Genomic DNA, 12,509 nt, shown 5'->3' with positions numbered 1-12,509 from the left:
CTGAAGTTGAGACAGGTTAATTACTTGCCCTTAGTCACAGCAAATTAGTGGAAAACTAGGTTTCCTAATTCCTTACCTTAGGCTCTTTCTAACAGTTTTAAGTTCCTGTCCCAAATTAGGGAGATAAAACAGAAATCATCATTTCTGCTCTATGATATCAGCCAATTTGATCACTTAAAGGAAGCTTATAAACAGCCATGTACCTGTCCCAACTACTTAACTATAGTTTTCTTAAGAAATTCCACCGACTAGATCAATTGCTTCCTGATGTAGAGATCCAACTAAAAGTGTCAGAAACCATCTGGAATCCAATTATGAAATAAAGGAGTGCTTAATACCTAGGCTGGAAGTAGGAAAATGATGGATGATGTTTTTAGCTTTGAAATATAAAAGGGTTATGGGACTTTACAGCTTTCATTTGTTTTTTATTTCATATCATTGTGTCTTTTAAATACTCGAGTTCTCAAAAAGAAATCACTCACCTCAAGAAATGATGGTTTTATAACACTTTTGTAACCTGCAAAAATGTCACATTTATTACCATCATTTCACAGTGACTTTGGTATTTTTACCTCTACTGCAAAAGAATCTCTTATGACAGAATGAAGACAGATGCTATCATTTTCGTAGGACTAAGTTGAAAGAAAGATGTGGGTGCTACTGAAAGGCTTGATGTCTTCTAGTCAGTTCCACAAGCAAGGTCTGTAGAGGACAACTGCCAACCCTGGAAAATTTCAGGACTACAAAGCCATAGTCACCAAGAGCAGATGCCTAGGGGACTAGATCTGATTATAGCCTTTTCAATTAGCACTGTCCTATATGGTGGTCACTTGCCACACATGGCTACTTATTTTAGGTTACCTAACATAAAATTAAAAATTCAAAAAGACCAGAGATAACAAGAAGTGCTGGCAAGGACGTGGAGAAAAGAGCACACTTGTGCACTCTTCGTGGGAGTTTAAATGGATGCAGCCATTATGGAAAACAGTATGAAGGATCCTCAAAATGTTAACAATAGAGTCATCCTACAATCCAGCAATCTCATTTCTTGGTATATATCCAAAGGAAATGAATTAACTCTCTAGAAGAGATATCTGCCTATGTTCATTGCAGGATTATTTACAATAACTAAGACATGGAAACCACCCAAGTGGCCCCTGACAGATGAACAGATAAAGAAAATGGGGTATATATTTTTAAATGGAGTATTTTTAAGTTATGAAAATGAAGGAAATCCTGACATTTGGGACAACACAGATGGACCTTGAGAATGTTATGCTAAGTGAAATAAGTCAGCAGAGAAAGACAAACACTGTTATCTTACTTATATGTGAAATTTTTAAAAACTCAAAGAAATAGAGAACACAATTGCTAGTGTTAGATAATAGCTACTGTATTGAAGGGGGAAAATATAGAGTATTTTTATCATTGTGGAAAGTTCTTTTTTTTTTTTTTAAGTAGGCTCCACACACAATGTAGGGCTTGAACTCATGACCCTGAGTTTAAAAGTTGCATGCTCTATCAACTGAGCCAACCAGGCGGCCTATTGTGGAAAGTTCTTACATTGGACAGTGTCATTACAGAGAAAGGCAAGATAAAGAAATAAAATGAACAACTGGGCATGGATGGAAACCATTAGCAGACTTGGTCATAGCACAAAGAATGAACTAAGGCAGTGTGGCACAGTGGCTAGGAAGAGACATGAATTCTAGTAGAATTAGAAGATTAGTTCATTAGAACCTGTTGATTAACTTCTCTTGCCTATTTTTCTCCTTTATAGTGGGCAATGATTAGTGTTACTTTCCTATAGGGTTGTTTTGAGGATTACGTGAGACCTTGTATACAAAGGGCTTGGCGTGATGCCTGGCATCATATGTGCTCAAGAAATTATAATGATTGTTCTGAGGATGAGGTCACTTCACCAAATAACTATTTCATACTAAGATCTTCCTGCCTAGCAGCTTGGACTTAATCACTTCAGAGTTGAGAAGAAGCACTATCTCAGAACACTAGTAATCTTGAAATTTAAACAAATGAAATGATTATTGAGAGAGAGGTCAACAAAAACATAGTTAATGAGGCCAATATCAGAAAGGATCTCAATCAGCTACAGGTAACAGAAAGTCCAAATAGTGTGTGATGTAAAACAGAAAGAGGTTTATTTATTGAGGAAGTTATTTAGCTTTCTGCTCTAATATCTCTAGGATGTAGTTTTTAATTCTCACAGTTTCAATATGTCAGTTTATCCATGGAAGGATAAAATAGGCTTCAACTTTTTATTTAGGAAAGGGTGCTTCCCTACACACCTTCTGCAACATCTCACTGACCAGAACTCTGTGCCACCTCTAACAGTAAGAAGAACAAGGAAGAGAGATTTTTGTTTGCCTTATATTGTGAACTACATGAGGTTGCCAGTATTTCAGCATTTTCAACCGACAAAGAAATAATTTCATATTTTTAGCCCAAGAGTTGGGCACATTGCCACTCAACAAAATTGGGATTCTGTTAGAAAGAAGGAGAGTGTAGACTTGGGCAGGCAACTGACAGTGTCTGCTGCTAGCTCCCACCTCACATCAGGCAAGTGTGAGTCTTGCAGCCCCTGATGGCAATTGTTACATTGTGTCTGAGAGAAGGGTCTAAAATTACTCAGCTCAGAGACTACAGAGCTGGAATGGAGAGCAAGAACTTCTATCTCAAAATCTATGCGCATCCCACCATATTCTCAAGGGGAAAAGCAAAAATGAAATAGTTATAAACAATACAAAATTGAAAAAGCCCAAAAGGTTTGATCATGAGAGATTTTGTGTTGCACAACAGTTTAAATCAGCCACACATGCAGGGTTCTTTTTGTTATTGTTGTTTTTTAATCAGAGGTATCAGTCACAACTGAGATGAAACAGGATTACACATAAGTAGAGGGAAAATATATTGGCTCATTTTGTTAGAATTAATTCAATTTCCATTCTTGTGTCTTTCCCTTGGGGTAAATGGTTATCTGACCTGATGCTGATCAACTGGGTAAGATGAGCTTATTTAAAGACAATTATTACAAGAGAAGATGGCGTCAGATTTTTGTTTTATTTACTTTGATTTTTGTTTTGCTTTTATTGTTTTTTCCAAAGTAAGAAATGTGGATGTTAAATAAAACAAATCCACAGAGTTAAAAATGCCTTGTCTAAATAAAAACTATTTCCTCTATCTGAATTCTAGAATTCCATGGCTCACTTCTCATAAGATATTTTTTCTATTTTTGTGATTTTATTATTGTATGTTGATAATTTCCCAGGTTTTTTTTCTCTTTTTTTGAGACCTCACCTTGTGTATTCAGCTGCCTACTGAACACACCACATAAATATCTCATAGGGCACTTCTATGTCAACATATCTAAAACTAACTTCATGATCTTTCTCCTAACAAACAAAACATCCTGCTTCTCTTCTAGTGCATTTCTTCTAATAAATGACAACAACGACTACCCATTTTCTCAGACCCAAAGACAGAAGTCATCCTTGACTCCTCCATTTCTTCATCCCTTTCACCACCTCCCATCAATCCCGTAAAGCCTGCCAATATACCTTCTTAAACATTCCCAGAAAAAGGAACCCTCTTGCACTGTTGGTGGGAATGCAAACTGGTACAGTCACTCTGGAAAATAGTAGACAGCTTCCTCAAAAAGAGAAAATAGAACTTAAAAATAGAACTACCCTACAATCCAGCAATTGTACTACTGGGTATTTACCCAAAGAGTACAAAAATACTAATTCAAAGGAATATATGCTCCTTGACATTTACAGCAGCATTATTTGCAATAGCTAAGATTTGGAAGCAGGCTGTGTCCATAAATAGATAAATAGATAAAGATGTGGTGTACACAGACACACAGACACACACACACACACACACACACAAACACACACGAATATTATTTAGCCATAAAAAAAATGAATGCTTGCCATTTGCAATGACGTGGATGGAGCTAGAGAGTATAATGTTAAGTGAATTAAGTCAGAAAAATATAAATACCATATGATTTCATTCATATATGGAATTTAAGAACCAAAACAAATGAGCAAAGGGAAGAAGAGGGAGAGAAACCAAGAAACAAACTCTTAACTATAGAACAAACAGATGGTTACCAGAAAGGGAGGGTGGGTAAAGGGATGGGTGAAGTAGGTGATGGGGGCTAAGGAGTGCATTTTTCATAATAAGCACTGGGTAATTAAAATAAAAACTTAAAAAAAAATTCCCAGACCCATACATTTCCAATGTACCAGGATTTTCTCCACTATAAGCAAATTTTTGCAAAGCTTAACTTAGCTAAAGGAAGACACTCCTAAGCTAAATCAAAGATGACCTGAATAGGAATGGTGTCATCCAACTTCATCACTGATGCATCATTTCCATGGAAATCCCTGGAGGACCTATGGCGGTCTCCAAATCATGAAGAACCCTATCACTATTAAGGAACTGAAAGTAAATGGTATATATGGTAAATAATTAAACATAGCCTCATATCTTCCAAAAGAAACTTTAAGAGGACATTATTTCAGTCTTGATACTACTATATCCCTAGCATCTGGCAGATGCCTGGCATATAGCAGGCACTCTAGTAAATATTTACTGGGAGTTGGGAAATGAATAAGAGGGGGAAGTATTCTCATTTTAATTCTTAATATTGGAACATTTTTAATGATCATTCCAGTTTCTCACAAAAAGATTCTTCCTCTGGCCAACACGTGGGATAACTGAATTCAACCCCAGGCAAGAGTTACTTCGGTAATTCTAGCCTTACTGGGACCTGGGATCCAATGTTAGTTCACCTTCCTGTTATTATAACCTGGCAATATGTCTTATGTAGTTCTCAAAATTGCAGTATGTAATGGGGAGAAACCAGGCTTTGGAAACTCTGATGTCATTTACTAGTTTTGCAACTTTCTTCAACTTATTTGACTCTGTGATTTAGTTATTTCATCTAAAAAGTTGAGGGGGGTGACAAATGGATGCTTTATGGAATGATTGGGCTATAATGCAATGAGATAATATGAGGGAAGCACTGAGCAGGGTTCCGAGCCCAGAGCACATGCTCAGTAATGGTATCATGCCTCTGCACTGTCTAGTGATGTGTAGTCCTGACATCTCATAACTGTTGGTCTTATTCAGGGCTCCAGCAAATGTCACCGACCCTCTACTAATCCACCACAAAGCTCTCAGCAACCAACTCATTCTTCGTTTCAGGTTGTGTCCCCAAGTAGGATGGGAATATCCGTTTGGTTCTGAATGGGTAGTTTTTTTAATACTATGGCCCCTGATGTAAAAGTAATAAAAATAATCACTAACTTTTATGTTTGTTCACCACTGAACAAATGGCATCTCTATTGCTGAACACATGCATTCATTTATTCATTGAACATGTATTTACTGAGTGCCTTACTATGTGCCAGCAGTGTCAAGGCCTTGGGGTTGGTGGTGAACAAAACAGACAGAGTCTCTGCTCTCAAAAGGTTTGCATTAGAGGGAGAAGAATAGACAAATAAATGAATAATGAGATTTAAAATAGTTATATGTGCCATGGAGAAATTAAAACTGAGATATGAAATAGTAATTGGGGGAGGAAGAGAAGCAAGGAGACTACTTTGGAAACCGTTCAGGAGGCTGGGCTTGAGATGACTTACAGTGGTATGTTCGGAGATGGAAAAAATGTGAATGGTTTCAGGATATGTTTGCAAGTAGAGTTGAAGAGACATGCTAGCACTTTGGATGTGAAGAGTTGAGGAAAACAAAAACCAAGAGCAATGCCTGGCTCTTTAGCTTGGGCAACTAGATAGTGCCATTTACTGGGTCGAGAGATGGGGAAGGTAGAAATTGGGGCAGAGGGTTGGTTATAAGGAGTTCTGTCTTCACTACAAAATTTGAAATAACTATTAGATATCCAAGAGTACTTAGCAAGTGAAGATGAAATTTCAATCCTCAAGTAGAGATAAGGACTAGAAATATCAATGTGGGAATCATTGGATATAAGGTGGGTAAAACATGAAAATGGATGAGATCTTCTAGACAATCAAGATAGATAAGGGGGACAGAATGCCTGCCCTTGGCCATGCCCAGAGGCATGGCAGCATTTCAGAGAGTAAGCAGAGGGGAGTAGCTGGAAAAGGAGATTGAAGAGGGACAACCAGTGAAATAAGAGGTGTGCTACCACAAAAGCCAAGCAAAGAGTGGTTTCCAAGACAGAGGGAGGGATGAACTGAACTGAAAGCTGATGAGAGGTAGAATAAGATACAGAGAAGTGACCACTGGACTACACAACAGGATTTTGTGACTTTGATGAAGTCAAATAAGTGGAGTTATGAGGGGAAATGTGGTTATAGAGATAATTGGAGTGAAGTAGAGAAGGCCATTAGTAGAGATAAGTAACTGAGTAGTTTTCCTGTAAAACGGAGTAATAATTGAAGAAGATGTGAAGGGAGAAGATACTGTCATTCTCTCTCTCTCTCTCTCTTTTTTTTTAAGATTTTATTTATTCATTCATGAGAGACACAGACAGAGAGAGAGAGAGACAGCGAGAGGGGGGCAGAGACACAGGCAGAGGGAGAAGCAGGCGTCACGCAGGAAGCCCAACGTGGGACTCGAACCTGGGACTCCAGGATCACGCCCTGGGCTGAAGGTGGCGCTGAACCGCTGAGCCACCCCGGCTGCCCACTGTCATTCTCTTTTACGATGGGAGGCACAGTGTGTGTACGCTGATGGGAAGGATCACTAAGAGGGAGAAAAATTGATAAGGCTGAATGGGAGGAACATGGGAATTCTGTAACTATTGTCCCAATTTTTCTGTCCATCTAAAACCACTCTAAAATAAAGTTTGTTTAGGGAAGGGGAAGGATGAAGCAGAAGAAAGAAAACTTTAAAGAGCAAAATCCTTAAAGCGGAGCTGGTCTCCAAAGCCTGAATGACAGAAGGTGGAGTTGGCAGCCAGTGAATATCGTCCATTTATAGTGGATGACTGAATGAATTTTATCACATGTTAAGGTTATACGTATGTACTCACATTTATCATTATAACCTTGAGAGGTTATTGTGATAGTCTTTTTATAAAATAAAGAAACTGAGGCTCAGACAGATAAGGCTCTGGTTGAGAACAACACTCTCCATCAGACAAAGGATTTTGAAAGGCAAAGATCAGATTTTTCTGCAATACCTGTTGCTTGGTAAGGGGCTGAACATGTTGGCCCATGTTAGGTTTAATGCAAATAAGGCATCCCACCAATGTTTCTTCACATCTTGTGATGAAGAGTGAGACAGGTTGGGAGGGTCTTCCATGAAGACAAATGTGTGGGCAGCAGAGAGAGGGATCTGAGTCTCTATCATAACATTGTTCACTACACGTTGCCTGGAGGGTCTGTTTACAGCAACATGCACTGTGTTGGAATCTTCCACGTTGCTCTGCAAGGAGGTGTTGACAGCATCATCTTTGCTCTTTTGCATGTGTTCAGTGATTGTGAATAAAGATTCAATAGTGCTGAGTCAGCCTCCTTTCCTCCTCCTGGGGAACCTCATGAGGAATAAATCAAAACTTTATGTCTACAAATGACAGATCGTTCTTGACAGCCCCAGCCACACACACGTTCTCTTAGTTATCCTATCACATTTTTTCAAGCCTTTATCCAGTTTCTAGTCCTACTGTGAGTCTGAAAATCTGAGAAATTTGGGAATACCCTCCCCTGCAAATGAAAACTATATATATATATATATATATATATATATATATATATATATATATATATATTTTAAGATTTTATTTATTTATTTGAGAGAAAGAGTGTGTGTGTGGGAGAGAGAGAGATCACGAGCAGGGGCAGGAGTAGAGGGAGAAGCAGACTTCCTGCTGAGCAGGCAGCATGATACAAGACTCCATCCCAGGACCCTGGGATCATTACTTGAGCCAAAGGCAGACACTTAACTGACTGAGCCACTCAGGGATGTGAAAATTTCTAAAACATTTTAGGTTTGTACCCTCAGGCCATATAATCCTTTTATTAAGTCAAGTCAATTCAATAAGCATGCACTGAGAGCCTGCTAACATACTAGACATCATGCTAGAAATTGGGAATAGAAAGTTGTATGAGACACAGTCCTGGACCTCAAAAGACTCCATCTGAAGGGTAGTTTGAAGACTCATTGTAGTATGAAGGAATGACAGTAATATCATGCCTAACAATGTCAGCCAAGGTACCATGATGACTTATTCCATTTTTTCCTATGTCCCTCATTCTTTTATTTGCTATCCCCTCTCAAGATCTACCTTGCTTCCAGACTTCCAACTGAATTTGTCCAATGCAGAAAACACTTACAGATCAGAGTTTATGTGGAAAGTGGGGTCAGGATATTTATTCCCATGGCTCCCCACCTGCAGAGTCACAGCCTTCTTCATCTATCAGGTGGCCTTCTCCACATAGCTCTCTGCCTTAGGTCTTGGTGACCAGTCCCTTCCTCTGCCCCTTTAGGCCTGGGGTGAGTGGTACCCCTCTGTTACTAACCCTGAGTAGTCTGCATTCATTGCTTATGAATGACTTGGAATGACCACTGCTGCCTATTACTTTATAAATGTTTCTTTCATTCATTATTCAATGACCTAACTGAATGTGCCCTCTGTTTCCCATATGGACTGTGATGGATCTTCACATACATCATTTATGTTTGCCATAATCCAAGTTCTTTATTATATGCTGTGGCACTTAGGGTTGAACCTCTTGAGATATGTGTGAGAGAGCCAGGGCAATGAAGTCAGGAGGTCTTGAGTGCCATCTCTGGCTTTGCTACTAGCTGGGGCATGAAGTCAGCCACGTTAATTAACTTATTTAAATTTTAGTTTCCTTATTTATAAAATGGAGATGAAAAACACCTATCTCATAGGTTTCTTATAAATATTAAATGAATAATGTATGTATTGCATCTTATAGTTCCTGGAATAGTATTTTTTTTTATTTTGAGAGAGAGAGAGTATGCACTTACATGCACAAACACCTACGTGCACACATGGGAGTGAGAAAGGGGCAGAGAGGGAGGGAGAGAAAGAGAATCCCCAGCAGGCTCCACACCCAGCATGGTGGCTGCTTCAGGGCTTGATCTCACAACCCTGAGATCATGACCTGAGCTGAAATCGAGTCCAGTGCTTAACCAACTGAGCCACCCAGGCACCCTTGAAATAATAATATCTAAACAAATATTAATCTCTTTCAACTTTGGGATTCTAAGAGAGGTTTTCTGAGTCTCCATGTAGAATTCCTAATAGAAGGTAAGACACAGCTGTAAGACTTCTCCTGTAGAGAAACTTTCTTGATTGCCAACTGCAGTTGACCTCTCATTCCTCTCAAAACCTTGGGCACTTTTTTTGTGTTTCTCTAATGATTTGGTTCATAATTTTTCCTTAAATTTCAAATATTAAATATAATATTCAATGCCTATATTTATTAATGCTGATGTTTAATGGCCTTCTACTCCCAGTAAATCTTGAGTTTCCTAAGAGTAGGAATTTATTCTATGCACATTTATATTCCCAGTGCCTAGTACAGTGGATGGTACCTAACAGGAGCTCAACAATTTTTGAGATGACCACATGTCTGCATAAATGAAATGAATAACTGATATAAAATATTATTTCTAATCATTTGGATTGGAAGGGAAGATTTGGGGGGCAAGGAGACCATTCAGAAGACTGGATAATATAGTACAGAGAGGAAGAGAGATTAAAATAAGGAAAAGTCAGAGGTCATGAAAAGGAGGAGAAAACAGATTTGAGAAATGCTTAGGGAGTGACTATTTAAATGTAAAGGGTAAGAAAGAGAATGAAAAAGGACATGAGCCTTCATGCTTGGATAGCTGCATGTATGCTTTTACTATTAGCTAAGACAGGGAATATCAGGATAAGATGAAGGTTTAGGGTGCTAGACAAGTATGGGATGGGGGAACAGATTATTCTCACCTCAGCATGTTGAATTTGTGATGACCAAGAAATATCCAGTTAAAGATGTTGGGAATATATTTGTGTGAAGTTTGAAAGGGAGATGGGAGCTAGAGAGAGGTGATCCTTTGTGTTCAAATAGTTCATTCAGCATAATTTCATTTATCCCTCTAAAAAGAAATTATCTGTTTCCACTCTAAACTCTAAGGTCCTTGACATCAGACACTTGTCTTCATTGTATTCCCAGTGCCTCACATGTAAACATTGTTCAATGAATGATCTTTCAACTTATTCATGGCTGTTGAACTTTGGGAATCAAAGGCTGAGACTAGGTATTTGCATAAATCATGGGAGGAGTGAGATTGTTCACAATGACTGCGAAGATGTGGAAAGAACCTCTAAGGAAAAGGAAGAGGAAGAGAAGCTCACATAAAGAAGCTTGGGAACAAAAGATAGAAGGAGAGCCAGAAGAGAATGTCCTCTGAGTTTCGAATGAGACAATTTTAAAAGAGGAGATTGTGGGAGTGCTAGTATCTTTGAGATCAAATGGGATGAGGACCAAACCCGTGTATTTTGGCATTTGGAAATTAGGAAGTCATTGATGACTTGAGCAAGAACAATTACTGTGAAGATGACTTTAGTGAATTCAAAATGATACAGATAAGGAAATACATATAAGGAAAGTATACTAATCTTGCATGTCATAGAAATGTAAAAAAATAATAGCTAGAACAATAAACTATATTAAAGGAAGCTTTTAAGAAATAATCATTAAACATATTTATAAGTTGAGGGAAGGAGCCAATGAGATGAAAGGAAGGTGAAGATACAAGCAGGGACAGCTGTAGAATAGTTTGAAATTTCTATACTTTTAGGATTTGTAGAAAGTATATCACATTCTTATTCATATTTACCAATGATTTTTCTAGAAACTCTGTTTTGGTCATTTGCTGGCTGCTACTCACCAAAATATTTGAGCCGCTTAAATCACAATAGTCAGGGTCATAGAGATGTCTTTTCACATCATGATGTTTGGAGAAAGCCAATCACTTCATAGACTTTAATAAGACTCACCACTAAAGAACACATTTTTTATTCTGGCATCACCCCTTTTCTTGTTTCTTGTAGCAATAAGAGACTCCCAAGGATAAGCTGCCAATATAATCATCATTGACCCCGGTTTAAACACCATCACAAATAGTGGCTTATGTTATTGCTTACATCACCCAGCAAAAGAGCATGTCCATTGGGTTTTGAAATTAATTCAGTGATTTTTAATACTATTAGGAATATTTTTTTACACTAGGATCATGACTGACCTCACATAGGTCTCTGCTCCCTCTTAAGCCTTGTTTCACCATTTGCCTGTAAGTTTATTCCACAATATTTTTAAAGAATTGGCTAATTGTAGCCAATTTTCACCATTGCTAAATGCTTCCATCAGATGTCTTAAATTGGTTTTGTAGATAATTAGTAAGCTTGAAACAAAAGGACATCTGAGTGTTTCTTTGATGATGCACTGAATAATATCAAGAACATAGTTAATTCTACCACGATAAATATTTTTATAAGTGATTTTTGGTTCTCCTTTAGTAATACAGGACAAATTAGTAAGGTAAGGTCAAAATTCTTTGGGGTTGACCTAATTGGACTTCTTTCCCATTTCTTTCTTTTGGGTAATAGGGTTGTTTTCCAACAATGCTTTATTTTGTTAACTCAAAAGTAAACCACATTAAGTTTTTTTACCACTTTAATCTGTTCCAGACATTAGGTCCTATTTGAAATGAAGAGACTGTTTTCTTCAACAGAATAAGGTTTGGTTCATTCTGTTTCAAGTTTGGGAAAATAATAAGTGTGCACTCCCAAAATTCAGTGAATACATGCATTGCTTAATTTTAGAATTCTGAACTGGAGCATAAATTTTTCTAGAAGAAAAGTATAGTGGGTTTTATTTTATTTTATTTTATTTATTTATTTTTAGTATAGTGGGTTTTAGAAGAGCTTTTAGAAAATTTAGGACGGCAGAACTGGGCTTTTCATAACCAACCCATGCTATATTACTCCTGTTTAATTTTAGATAGTAAACACAGTCTAGAACCTTCCCCTCAGCTGCAGAGACTGGGCTAGCAGAGGTGAAATTTTTGGACCTGTGGTTTAGAGCTAGCTTTCAGTGAATCGGAAGTTGAAACCCCTTGAAACCATAATCTAATCAACCTGCACTCTTGGTCAAGCTTCAGAATAATCAGACCTGTTGTTGCTACACTGAAGTCTGGTGTGGAATGTCATTCTTTCTATCACCAACAGGAAAGTCTACTTCCATGGTGTTTACAAGTCCAGCTTTGGAAAATCTGGTCCTAATCCCAGACTAACTTCCTCCGTGATAATTGCTAACGTAACAGTACAACACAGTGACCTTATTAATAGAACCCTAAATTTCAGAAATCCATCATCTACCCAGCTACCTCCCTTAGAGGGGCTTCTATTTATGCGGATGCCAGAGGCTGTGCTTCTGGGGACCCAAATCAGTCCATGTGTCTTCACTCTCCAGATA

The sequence above is a fragment of the Vulpes vulpes genome, chromosome 2 (genome assembly GCF_048418805.1).
Source record: "Vulpes vulpes isolate BD-2025 chromosome 2, VulVul3, whole genome shotgun sequence".
Lineage (NCBI taxonomy): Eukaryota > Metazoa > Chordata > Mammalia > Carnivora > Canidae > Vulpes > Vulpes vulpes.
This window is presented reverse-complemented; position numbering follows the sequence as displayed.